At 39.9% G+C, this 14,159-nt stretch overlaps 1 protein-coding gene across 2 annotated transcripts in view; it reads left to right on the top strand.

The window, feature by feature from the left end:
* Nucleotides 1–958: 958 nt before the first annotated feature.
* LOC126184570 (sodium- and chloride-dependent GABA transporter 1) overlaps nt 959–14,159 on the top strand; it is a 382,301-nt gene continuing 369,100 nt past the window's right edge. Inside the window, exon 1 of one of the 2 annotated variants that reach the window (XM_049926999.1) lies at nt 959–1,051. The gene's annotated coding sequence lies outside the window, so the exon portion shown is untranslated. Of the gene's footprint in view, nt 1,052–12,879; nt 13,008–14,159 lie in introns of those variants that run through there. The other variant, XM_049926998.1, reaches the window with a different exon arrangement.

Below are 14,159 nucleotides of genomic sequence, written 5' to 3'. Positions count from 1 at the left end.
TTTTCTTCTCCGATTGCGAAAACATACTGTTGGCACCCACCTACATAGGGAGAAATGATCATCACGATAAAATAAGAGAAATCAGGGCTCGCACAGAAAAATTTAAGTGCTCGTTTTTCCCGCGTGCCGTTAGAGAGTGGAACGGTAGAGAGACAGCTTGAAGGTGGTTCACTGAACCCTCTGCCAGGCACTTTATTGTGAATAGCAGAGTAATCACGTAGATGTAGATGTAGGGGAGCAGCGCGAACCGTAGGAAGGCGCCCAAGACCGCACGGCTGCCCCGCGCGGCAGAGATAAGAAATGAAGCATTTTATATCTACAGCAAAATTATAAAGAATTACATGAAACTATGAAGCATAATTCAGCGAAATACTAGCGCGTAACTAGGAAGTAGCAACACCGTCTCGTCCTTTGATTCCTTAACTATGAAGAGACCTTAGTTTTATGAACTAACCTAGTCCTCACCTAAAGCAGACAATAAGAGTAGCTGCTAAAGGACGAGTCGTGGGCGTATCGGATACTTTCCCACTGCAAAATGATATTCGTAGTCGTAAAGTAGAGGTCTTACAATAGTTAGTCACAATCAAAGGCCAGCGCGAAGTCTTAAACAGCTTATAAGTCACGTCTTTAACTCTATGGAAGCTACTGTTACTGCATCTTGAGCGGTAATACGGCGTTAAGAGAGTTGTTAACACGCCGCCTGTTGCTCATTCAGTAAAGAACGCGCTTGTCTTTCACGGATCGTGTTAGACAGTGTGAGTGTGCCGTAACTGGATCGCTCTGGATGCAAAATGTTTGTAGAAATTAACAAGTTCTAGGTTTTTGGTGTCGAAGTGACGTCACGGTAATGAAAACGCGTCCTACATGCGCGGAGAGGAAGGCTCGCGGGGCGCGCGTGTGCCAAGACGAGGTTTTGCGCATGCGCGTGTTAGGCGCCGCGCAGACTTGAACGCCGGCTGCTGCCGCAGGCGCGAATTCGCGCTTTCTTACGACTACCAACACTGCTCGCCCGTCCTTCGCCTGTCTGCCACCAGAGGAGCGCTACTTCACCGTGAGTACTTAGCCTGCACTCCTTCCGTAACAGCATCAGCTATGACACCATATCACTTGTCACGTCACGCCAGTTACACTGCCATTAATTCACAAGGGAAGCATGCACCCAACAGCTTACCGATTTTGCTTGTCTTTCGCACGACCGCAATACATACTTCTATGCGACTTTCTTTTGCTAATCATAGCCAGACATATTTGTATCATTGCACCTAATCATCTTTCTTCAGAAAGGAACAGTGATATTGACAAACATTACGGTACATTCATGGCGAGGTATAATCAAAATGTGATAAGGAATCACGATCACATGAACTTTTATTTGTCCATAAATTCATGCGCGTATAGCAATGACATCATACTGAACTATACCTGCATTGAATAACGTACCTTACATTTGCTATACGCGCATAAATTTTTCGATAAATAAATATTCATTTCATCACGGTTCCTTATTACACCTCGTCATGAATATACCAGAATGATCATTATGATTATTATTATTGTTGTTCCTTTCCGAAGACAAATTATTAGTTTTTGCCATACAAGCGTTTAGTGAAAGATCAGAGAAAAAAAGTTATGCGACTCGAATGCACCACGAGCAGAGTTCTAGTCTGTCGCATTAGCCGCTTCCGCTTACTCCGCTGCTCGACAAAATGTACTCTCGTAAGGTTTTAGACAGGCTCGTAGGAATTTGAACTGCGATTTCTCGAATAGGCTTGAAGAGCACATCGCTCTAAATCAGCATCTGTTACACCTACGTACGTGCTACAATTATGTGAAAGGTAAGCAAAACCAATGACCCTTTGAGTGCATGCTTCCCTTATCAGAGAAGGCCCTTTCTACCGCAATCTCTGTTGTCGGTTACAGTTTCCCTACGACGCTCTACAAAGTTCAGTGAATTTCTCTAATGAATATTATAGACATAGGATACAAGTCCTCAAGATACGCAGCATCATATTTTTGCTTTTTGTCATGGAAGAACGTATTTCCCTTTCGCAACGAGAACAGCTGCTAGAAGTTCTATATCAATACTTTCCAGAACATTCCCACGCGTGAAATGACAAGGATTCGAAGACTCTGAAAATTTAGTACCAGAGGCTGCTAAACAGATGTCAGTTACCATGCGCTGCGTTCACATTATATTTATTCTAGTCATTGAATATCTTTCCGTGCATATTGCAAGTCATGTACCTGAAAATTTCTCGAAGTTAAGGACGTTTGTTAAGTTTCTCAGAAGCGAAAATCTTATAACAAAATTATGAAACCTGAAATATACACTAACAAAGGCAACTTCACGTTATTTTTCTATTGGAAGCAACAACAATATATACTTGGACTACATTGCGATTATGCATTGCACGGGTACCATCAATGTTTGAAAGAGCTCTTTCGCGAAAATAGTTTCCGTCAACCCTATTAAAAGATGTCTACTCAAAAAAAACAGTAAATCCATAGTTTCCACTCAATAAATAGACTGTACAACTGTTTGCAGCTGCATAATCATACAGTGTTTGTGCTGCTTTTGCAGCGACAAAAATTTCAATGATTTCTGGAAACTGAATGACGCTTCACGAAATTAATAGTAGTCGAACCTCTCCATTTGCAGTATTAAAAGAGCATAAACCATACATTAATTATCTTTCGTGTCTCCTGTATATGATATCAGTTATAACGAGTTTGTTTGCGTGGCCATCACCCGCAGCAAGCACAGAAATATTCATTTTGTAAATAAAAACCTCCTTTTCTTGCTGCAGTGTGTTTTATTTCTTCCAGACGCGTTTCGTCTTTTACTTTAAGGCACCTTCAGTGGAATCTAGAATGATACAGTTTTGTTTTGATATGCGATATTTATAGATTATAAAGCGGGTGCCAACCAAACACGCGAATAACTGTAAGTAATCACTTATTTACGTAAAAAACAAGGAGTCAACTTTTTTATAATCTACAAATTTCGCATATGGAAAGAAAATTTTATCATTCGAGATTCCACTGAAGATAAGTAAAAGGCCACTTGAAGAAATAAAATACATTGCAGCAGAACAATACGAATGATCAGTTATTTCTCCCATGTGGATTTTTCTGTAGCAGTACCTTCCCTACTGTATTTATCATAACGTAAGTTCCTAACAAGGCCAAACTGTGCAGATGCGTACATATGTTCTAGAATTTCGTTCATTTGTAGTACTTGATTCATACGTTCCTCACCTTTTCTGGAAGCCGAAATTTCTTGAGAAGGGCAACACATCATTTATATACCAATCGACTACTGTGAAAGTCTTATTTAATGCAGACGGCCATATTATTGACTATTCATTGCTGATTCCATGCGCTGCACTCCTTGAAATAAAAAATTCCGAATGTGTATCGAAAAAAGTTAAGCTGTAAAATATGTAATTCAGATAAGTTGGTGCACCTTTGTTTCTATATTAATGCTCATTTTACTCGAACGGAAGGTACTCCCTCCTGGACAGCCTCGGTGCGGCATTCTGTAAATATACTCTCTCCTGCCTTCCTGTTTACCTGTCTACTTGGTACACAAATTGTTAATTTGAAGAATATCCATTTGTTATTTACTTTTAAGTTTCCAAGTATTTAAAGTTGCAACTTTTGTAAGACTTTGTTGAAATACTAATAGATCAATTAAGCTTCGTATAATGTATATGTACAATTTAATGCTGTGGAAAACGACCTGTGTTAGTCACTAGTTATAATAATCTACGCGATTACAGTTTGGAAAGCCGTATTTATCCAGATAATATTTTATTCACAAGTAACATAGATAAGCACTTGCTGTATAGTTCACATTTTGAAATATTTACAAACAACATCATTATTAGGGCAGTACAATAATGAACATTAAGCTAAGCTCCAAACGTAACAATTCGAAATTGTACCTGGCTAGAACTGATTACGAAATTCACCTCTTGCAGACAGCAGCGAATGCCGTGTTCCTTTAGATACCTACTAGAATTCATTCTCGTCCAGCACAATGTACATATTTTCAACAGGGACGTATCCAGTGAACTTTCGGGTACCATAAATTCCACACATGAAAGAACAATGTGAAGCTCTTAATAACCGTATTACAAAACTGTTCAATACAATGTGAAGAAATTCTATAGCCCTACGAAACCTGCACAACGACTATTGAACATATGCCGCTTTTTACTGTCGTAGAACAACCACTGGTGAGTGACGCAAAGCCTACGCTTGTATTATATTCCCAGAGATTGTTAATAATGTCTCCTACTCCACCACAGCATTAGGACAGCATTTCGTACGAAGCTGTTTGTCTTGTACAGTACGAGTACGGACCCAAAATTCTCTATAAACACTTTCCTGGTCGTTTCGAAGACCGTAATCATGGAACTCATACAGTGAATTATCCCTTTTGCTACTATTGCAGTATTTTATCTTCAGAAATCGCTTCCAAATAAATTGCCATACACGGAAGACTGAATTTGTTTCCGGTACTACTGACGCAGTGTGAATAGTTATTTCTGGGTTTCTGGGCGAAATGATCTGGCACGCAATCGAGTCTATAATTAATCCCAAAGATGTAAGATGGGGTTTAGTTCAGTAAATACACTAAGTTTACTTCGAATGATGGCGCAGTGTGCTTTCTTTGTGGAGAGGAGTGTAAGAATGCTGATACAGAAACGGATCGATTACGAACTGTTGCCAGCGCATAGAAACTACAGTGTTATCTGAAATAGTATCATAAGCAACTGTAGTGTTTTTTCCTTCAATCAAAAATAATAGCACGAACCCACAGCGTTGCTGTAGTAATGCTATTCTAGCGTTTAAGAATTATGTCACCTCTAGTGAATCGAAATAAGGAACAACATTGTGGAAGAATTGCGAGACTTTCACAAGGTGTCGTCAGTTAGAATGAGATTGAAATTCAAAATGAGAATGAGATTCAATCAGTAAGACTTTAGAGATATCCAGCATCGTATTCTCATTTACAGGTAAGCTTGGAAGTTGTTAAAGAGGTTAAAGCAGAACTCGCAGTAATCAAGAAACTCTGGAAATAGTGCAGTTCTTTCATCCAACCAACAAATTTAAGCTTTAGATGTGCAGTTAGATGTTCTAAATATGTAACGAGTAAATGTAAACATATTCTCGTATTTGTGATCTTACTTATACGGTAATAAAGGAAATGAGAGGATGAAAGCAGCTACGCTCGTAGCTTACTTCCCTGCAGGAACCAGTAAAGGACCTCCACGTTTAAAGCCTGTCTCTATGCGGAATAATCATCAATAGTTTCTTCTTACAAGGTTACGTGGTGAACCTGAAAGGGATTATATTCCGACCATATTATTTCCTTCAGTACTGTCGTTTACTTTATTTCATTTTCGGCAATGCGAACCACAGACCAACCTATTCCACATGTAATCTTGATCATGTTAGGCCCACAGTTGACATTAATGTTAACGATTAATGGAAACCACCTCAGCTGTATGATTACAAATGTATTGTGCTACTGCCTATTTCGTGCCTTTGAACATCGTCAAATTGCCTTACAGTAAATGTTCACAGAATTGTACCGTAGTCATGACTTAAATGACCGTTTATGTCATGAATTCACCATAACTCGGTGAGGATGTAGTTTAAGGCAACCTAAAGATCTTCAAAGAAATGAAATGACGAGACCAAAGATGTTCAAAGAAACGAAACCGGTCGTAACACAATAAATGTTTAATCTTACAGCTGGGGTGGTTTTCATTAATCATTAACTATTCCAGATGTTCACTTTCCTGTGTTTAACTTTTCAAAAATCTTTTCGCACTCACATTCGAGAAGCTCCCGTTAAGCACAGCTGTTATCTGTTCCTGTTTTACGATTTTCCTTGCAGCCTTACCATATTATCTTGTTCTTTTAAAGAAAATTACCTTTCTCGGTATCTCCCTTGGTAATCCTCCTAACAAATTACTCTCCACTTCAGTAAATCGCCCATTTTAACGTTCTTAATTAAAAATATGTAAAAATTCCATCAATCGAACTGTTTAAGCACATTCTTTCAGAACTTTATGAACGTTTCTTAGGCATCTAAGGTAACTAAACTTCAAATAAGAAATGGAGGTTAGGTTTAACGCTCTTCTATGGCGATGTCTTTAAAGACGGGGCCCTTGAACCTGATGTGGTTAACTAGAGAGGTGAAGAAAAAGTAGAATCACATTAATGCTCATCATCATCAACATCATCATCTTGTTCTTCTTCTTTTTCTGCTTCTTCTTCGGCACTACAGCCCATGACGGGCCTTCACCTCTTTATCAACAAGCCTCTATACATCTCTGTTCTCTGCTTTTCTCTTCCTTCGTCGGATGTCCATTTTGGTAAGGTCAGCCAACACATTGTCCAGCCATCTAACTTTTGGTCAGCCCTTCCTTCTGATGGGATACAATCTGCGTTTCATTATTCGTTTGAGAATCATGTCGTCTATCCCCCACTTCATATGTTCTAATCAGCGAATTATTTGAGATCTTATGAATTTCACTATAACTTTCTCTTGTATAAGCCCTTGTATTTCAAGGTTGTACCATAGTCTCCTATCCTCTGTATCTCTCACACGTTCATTTTTTTTTTTTTTTGCAGAATCTTTTCCCAAATTTCCTTAGGTCGTTTATGCTAGTTTCTGTCATCGTCCACATTTCTGACCCATTTGTAACAACTGGTCGTACAAGGGAATATTATAACCTTAATTTATTGTATTTGTGACTGAAGACTTCTTAATACCTGTAAGTTCAAGTAACTGGTTCTGTTTCCCGCTTGTATCCTTTCTCTGATACATTGTCTGACATATTATCGTTGGTTAAGAGGACACCTAGACAGATGAAGGACATGATAGCTTTAAAATATTTATTGGAGGCCTTCAGGTTATGTGCTGTTTTTCTATCCTCACAATTCGACATTGCTTTGTATTTTGCCTTGTTTTCGTTTTTGTTCCTTCTGTTTCCAATATTTAGTACATTTCTTTAAGAGTGTTTACATATCTTTACACGATTGCAACATCACCTGCATATGCACTTATCTAACGGATTTCACCATTCTTGTTCCTCTCTTGCCTATTTTTTGTATCAGACTAAGCAGTGTTAAGTTAACAGGACTAACGAGAGACCATCACCCTGTTTCACTGCATCTGTTAAATTAAAGTTCTTGGTTATTTGTTATTCGCTTTTACTTTTACTTTGTGTCCTTCACTGTTAACCTAACTAACCTTCTTAGCTTGTCACAGGAGTTCAATTCTTTTAGCACTTTGTATAATGCTGGCCTGTTAACATTATAAAAACCTGTTTCAAATCAATTGACAGGAAGTGGAGATCTCTGTCAATTTAACAAATTTTTCACTTTTTTTCTAATAGTAAAAAAGTTGGTCAGAAGTGCTTCTGTTTGGCCGGAAACCATATTGGTTTCCTCCAAGGATATTTTTCAACGTACTTTTTTATCCTTTTATTCAGCACCCCTGAAAATATCTTGTAGGTTGAATTCAATAGAAGTCATGCCTCTATAATTTTCACAACGTAAGTTTTCTCCTATATTAAATATATTGTGAAAATTATAGAGGCATGACTTCTATTGACTACAGCCTACAAGATATTTTCACAACATAAGTTTTCTCCTTCATTATATATCTTGTGAAAATTATAGAGGCATGGCTTCTATTGAATACAGGCTACAAGATATTTTCAGGGATGATGATTATATATATGGGGCATATTATCCCGTTAATGCTCTTACCACCAATAATGAAACGTTCTCTATATTGAATACGTCTTGAGGAACATTATCCTAACCTGCGTGTAAAATTGTTCTGTTTGCCTGTACCGAATATACTCGTATTACGAAACACTCTCTCTATAAAACAGCTACCGAAATCCACTAAATCCAGTGTGCTGCAAGATTTCTCTCAGTTTATGCTTAAATGATCTCGCGATGAAGTGCAACTTCTGCAACATAATCGCTGGCAAGAAATGCCAAAACTTTGTGTTGGGGACAGTAATTCAACATCACAGGTTCACGTCAAGCTTTTAAGAATTCTAATACTTTGTAATGAAGTTTAGCGCGTAGCACTAGTTCATTTTGCCTGATTAATTCTAACACTGTACACCTAACACTTTCACACGATTTATAACCCATGTTATACACATGAAATCAGAAGCGTCAAGGATTAACGCAGTAACTGCTACAGATGTTAGTAGTTTATGCATTAACACTAGTGCAACAATTTTTATAATTTCAAAATTCTAACTCCTGATTTTTAGCAAATGAGAGCTTTTCTGACATCGGTAACTGAGAGATCAATGAAAAAAAAAAGTAATTGGTTGAAGTGAACTTTATGTTTCAATTAGTTGTGAAAATCAATTTTCTGTGTTACACATGTTGGTATTATGCAAATAACGGTGACATTTGTGAGTTTTTGAACCAAATAACGAGGCGAGGGCAGCATGACTGGCTTTCTTTGTAGTGAGTAGAACAGTCTGTCTCCTTCGTGAGCAAAGTCAGTAATATGTCAGGACAATAATAATCTCTTTATTCGAACTAAGAGGCAACGATTTAGACGAATATTTAATCCAATACGTAATATTTATTTATATTACTGCAGATATATCTAGTGAAGGACTTGGAAGCATATTAATATGTTCCTTAATTCTAACAAAACTTTTTTTAGTACTTATATGAATAAGTCGTTTATTGTGTGGTCGTACTTCGACTTTAAACAGTAATCTCAATTCCTAGAATCCTATAGGACGTTACCACTCATTTGTGCTACAGAATAGAGTAACAGGCATTGCAACTTTCTGAGATATCATGCTATTTAATTCTTCGATGAAAAGTTTTGCCATTGATCGTATTAGAATGAAGGGTTTAATCCAAATGCTTATGACAGAGCTCTAGCTCTTCTTTACTCGCAGCGGGTCACGGGCAGTGTGACGCGGCTGTTGAGCTTGCAGTAAAATTTGCGGCTGCAAGTGGCAACCGGGAGTAGGGGACTGCTGGGGTGTTGGTAGGGCGGGGGAGCTCCCTGCTGGCAACAAGTGTTAATGGGTTGCCTACGGGCAGGCGCATGCTGTGAACCGAGCGACCACCCAGCGTTTGCACAGTCTCCCATCACGACAGCAGCTTCTGCGTTCGGCGTATACGGCTTAATTTCTGTTATTCTAGACCATATAAGAAAATTATCTTAAATATATCACTGCTCACGTAACACAATGAACATATCTCTAGTTTCCTGAGAATTTCTCCTGTAAGTAACAATCCCAGCATTTCTGCAAAATGATGGTCGATTTTATCTTATATCGTCTGCAGGACGTCTTATAATAAATTCCACGTTGTCAAAGTAACTGTTTCTGCGACTTTTATTTATTCCTAACGATATAGGGATATTTAGACAGATTATTTATTCATTGCTGTGATTTGAGCTGTTCTGAACTTTAATTGTATACGGTATTTCTACAACACGAGATACTCATCATTTGTGTACCGTTGGCATCATAAACAGTTTATTAGTGTATGTGGATCTAGCCAGTTCTCCAGAAACTGGAATAAATGCGTGTAAAATGCCATATTCGAAGCTAAAACCGATTATCAGCAATTCAGCTGTATCTTCTACTGGCGTGCATTGCCTTTTACATTTCAACAACTTCATTCCCACAGGTATCTCAATTATTTGATTATCACTGAATTTCAAACAAGTATTTGAAATACTTTCGCAATGATTTTTATTTCTGTACACAACATTGACAAATTGCAATTCTACCAGTGGTAAGTGTCCCAGATTCGCAGTTAGTGTACTTCTTATGAAAGAAATTAATAAAGAAGCGACAATAAGTGCTTCGATAGGTATAACAAAGCAGAAAAGCCTCCATCACCATCACCTTCAGAACCACAACACAGTGATTTTTAATTTCAAGTAGTTTTTTAATTCTGGCTGAAAGCACTAAAATTCGCTTTGCGAAAATAGCATTTACATTTAGTATCTGTTAGTGTATGCAAATTTTTACCTGAAAACTGGTAACCGAGGAAATATGACTCCATAGCAGGTAATTGCTGAAGAACCTTAGTCAAACCTCTATAATATTTCATAAGTAAGAAAAAAGTGAAAGAGATTAGACAGCTTCTATAGCTCGTCTGATGTATTCATTTATCTTTTGCGTACCTTTGAGATAAAATTAAATTCATTTATGTCATTTCTCTCAGAAATATGAAGAAATCCTGCTGTTACCACCACAGAGATTAGGAAGATACATTTGTCACAGTTAGTTTTAGAAAATGACGTTTGCGCAAAATTACAGTAACCAAGGAATGTTACATTTTACAATTCAAGTCACAGCTATTACTTACACGTTATAACAGAGAAAAGACAAAGAGATAGTAATAATCAGCAGTCCATCCTGTATTCATTTAGAGGCATCGTTCACTGTAAGTAGTACCAATGTATCTCGTGATCCATCCCTGTCGTAAATAATCGTGCCACTAGTCTTCACAGATCCAATACCTCATGTATTTATTTGTTGCTTTTTGTCGACTGTTTGTAAAACTTACGAAGAACCCTGAACTCGTGTTCTGGAGGGGCCGAATTAAAATACTGAGTCCGCCTCCTGATTTGGGTTTTAAATCACTTCGACCAAGAAGGTCACGTCCGATTCCTATTTTGGTCTTGGTCATTCGCCACTTCCTTCTCCTTTCCTCTCCGAAATGAACCAGCGCTGCGCCTCTAAGGACGCCGGCGAAGTGGTGACGTCAATCTCAGTCTTTCTCTCCTTTCTGCCTCTTCGTCTATATCGATAGCAGTCCTTCAAAAACTTGCGGTATGCACAGTCGAACTATATTTCATTATTTCGCGTAACCGAAAGTGATGGTGGAACGCATGTTGCTGAACTGACATTTGATAGGCACAGAAATTAATACACTGTCTGGCCAGTTTGAATCATGCTTTTTTTTTCACCGTATGTCTTGTTGGCCGCAGTGATCAGCCCTGTTACTATTTCCCATCCCTATACAAGGATGCGAACGGTCCGTTTCACCTAATCGTGACGGAACATGAAATTCCTATCTTTTTCTTTAGGGCGGTCTTCCGACAGCAGGAATGAAATAGTGCTAAATCCAGTGTATCCTTCACTTGTTTAACCCCCTTCCCGGCTACCCCACCCCCACCATGTAGAATCGAAAGAAATCCCAAAGTTTTCGCTATACAGCCATCAGCTGAGATTCCTCGTTCCACTTTTTCTTGGATCGAAAGAAATGGTGTGATCATTAAGTCACTGAACTGACATTCGGAAGGCGCGGAACTAAATTCACTGAGTAGCCAGCCAGATCAACATTTAGCCAGATCATCATTTCCCTTGCTTATCCTCGTCAATGAAGCTGAATATCTGGTAATCCGCTTCAATTTGACCAATTACTTTTTTTGTCCTTATGCAAGAAAGCGCGTGGTCCGTTTCACCTAAACGTAACACATTGTTAAATTCTATCTTTCCTTCCTTCTTAGACAGATTTCCTTCCACACTTCTTTCAGAGGAAGACCATAAGACCACAGAAATGAAATAGTCCCGCATTACACGTAGACCCCTTTTGCTTGGTTCCCCGGTATCAAGTATGTCGAATGTCTGCTTTTTCACTTTGATGATGCTGATCGCCCGCATCTCGTGGTCGTGCGGTAGCGTTCTCGCTTCCCACGCCCGGGTTCCCGGGTTCGATTCCCGGCGGGGTCAGGGATTTTCTCTGCCTCGTGATGGCTGGGTGTTGTGTGCTGTCCTTAGGTTAGTTAGGTTTAAGTAGTTCTAAGTTCTAGGGGACTGATGACCATAGACGTTGAGTCCCATAGTCCTCAGAGCCATTTGAACCATTTGATGATGCTAATTGTTTTTTCTGCCCTTATCCAAGGGATAAGCTAATCATGACATTATGTTAAATTATATCTTCCCTACCTTCGTAGACAGATTTCCCTGCGCACTTAAGTGGTGGTGGTAAGTTCCTGTGGAGCCAAACTGCTGAGGTCATCGGTCCCTAGGCTTTCACACTATTTAATGTAACTTTAACTTAAGCTAAGGACAACACACACACACCCATGCCCCAGGGAGGACTGGACTCTCTGACGGGGCAGCCGCGCGAACCGTGGCAAGGCACCCGAGACCGCGCGGCTCCCACCACACTTCTTTGACAGTAATGTCACCAGACTGCAGTAATAAATAATGTTAAATCCAGTCTAACCATCAGTCTCATTCTTCTTCCTGGTTCCCCAGTGCTAAGTAGATCGAGTACCTGGTTTGTCCTGTCCTTTATATAAGAAGGTGAGTGCTCCGTCCCAGTTAATCGTGACGGAACGTTCTATCGTTCTTGCCTTCATTTTTAGATGTTCCTCCACTTTTTTTTTTTTTTGACAGGAAGGTCATCCGACGGCAGAAAAGAAATTGTGGTAAATCCAGTGTAGATCCCCCATATGTAAAAATGGTGCCAAATAAAAAGAAAGTCAAAGTGTGTTCCTCAGAGACACAGTCTTTCAATCCCTACCAGGAAATACGTGAGTCTCCGTTCCCGGAACAGGAAGAGGAAATCGAAACGGGATTCCGTAGGACGGCGACGACTAAGGGCAGAGGGTGGAGGAGGGGGTAGGGGGGTGTCATGCAGACGTGGGATCTCACTACGGGAAACTATAAATTGTGCGTCGCTTGTCAACACCTTGCGCTGGCGTGTGAATTCGCAGGATGCGGTAGATTGTGGCGGCGTGGGGCGACGCGGCGATTGGCCGCGCCTGAGGTAGATTTATGTGTTTCCTGGGCGCCGGCGGGCGCGGCGCGCTGCGCACCGGCGCGCGCAGTCGCTCTCTTGCTCGAGTGGTGTGCTGGTGCTGGTGGCGCGGATACTAGCCTAGCGCTCGGCGGACGCGACACTCGTCGGCAGCCGCGCAGCGCACGTGCTACACCTCGGGATACGCTCCAGGACAGCTCACGGTAACCGCTGCTGCTAATGTCTCATCTCTGGATAGCAATTACTTCTGTCCTTACCTATCCCACCTCGACGCGTCAAATGGTAGTTCGTGTCTGTAACATATTTTGTGTAGGCTTCTTTGTGCGATCTCGTAGCACTCTCCGTCGTAACACTACTGTCAGTAATTACTTTTATTTTCAAGTCTTTCCTTAACACACAAATGACGCTCGATGTTGGCTGTTTTGTAATCGTAGTTGAACTGTAGCTGTCGGAATTAAAAACTATTTTAACGTTAAATAAAGGCAACTTTTCTTCTGGACGTCGCCTAGTCGTTCAGCGGAGCTTCGTGTGTTTTTATGCTGTGACTGTCGAAGCAATCTACACTCGTGACGCGAATTCTCATTTCAAACCGTAGATATCAACCATTTTGTCCATTTTCAGTAGCTACAATTTTCTTCTTCTAAAAGTCGTACACAGCCACATGAGTGATATCTCTGTTTTATCTGCACCACTGGTTTGAGTCCCATATGCGTAGATTTGGTCAGTCTTCTCACTGGAGAAGCCCTCCATTTCATTAGCAGGTACTTATCTCTCAGTTTCTCTTGTTCGGTTTTTCTGCCGTATAGATAAGTATAAACGCGGTATAGATTTATTTCATTGGTATACCTAACTGTTGGCCCCAGAAACTGGAAAATGAAATATAGTGAAATGTTTCGAGCCCTTTATCAGGAAGTCTGTACTGTCAACAGAGCGCTTCCTGTATCTACTGTCTTTATACGAAATATACGATCCCTATAGGATACTCAAATACTTGCTTCTCTCACTGCCGAAGTCTTTGGTTATACAAGCAGGTACGTGCTCTTAGCTTCTCTTGTTCGCTTTTTTACCGTATAAATAACTATGCATATGGTGTAGATTAATTTCGTTGGCACCCCCAAGCGTTGGCTACAGAAACTGACAAATAACGTATAGCGAAATTTATCCAGCTCTTCCTCAGGAAGTCTTTCCTGTAGACAGAGTGCTTCCTGTAACTACTTCTTTATACAAAACATACGATCCCTAAGGGACACTCAAAACGCTTGTTGCTTGCTTCTCTTACCGCCGAAGCCATTCGTTATATAAAGAGGTACATCCTCCTAGTTTCTCTTCTTCACCTTTGTGCCGTGTATATTAAT

The sequence above is a fragment of the Schistocerca cancellata genome, chromosome 4 (genome assembly GCF_023864275.1).
Source record: "Schistocerca cancellata isolate TAMUIC-IGC-003103 chromosome 4, iqSchCanc2.1, whole genome shotgun sequence".
Classification (NCBI taxonomy): domain Eukaryota; kingdom Metazoa; phylum Arthropoda; class Insecta; order Orthoptera; family Acrididae; genus Schistocerca; species Schistocerca cancellata.
Note: the sequence above shows the minus strand (reverse complement) of the source record. Positions and strands in the feature narration are given on the sequence as shown.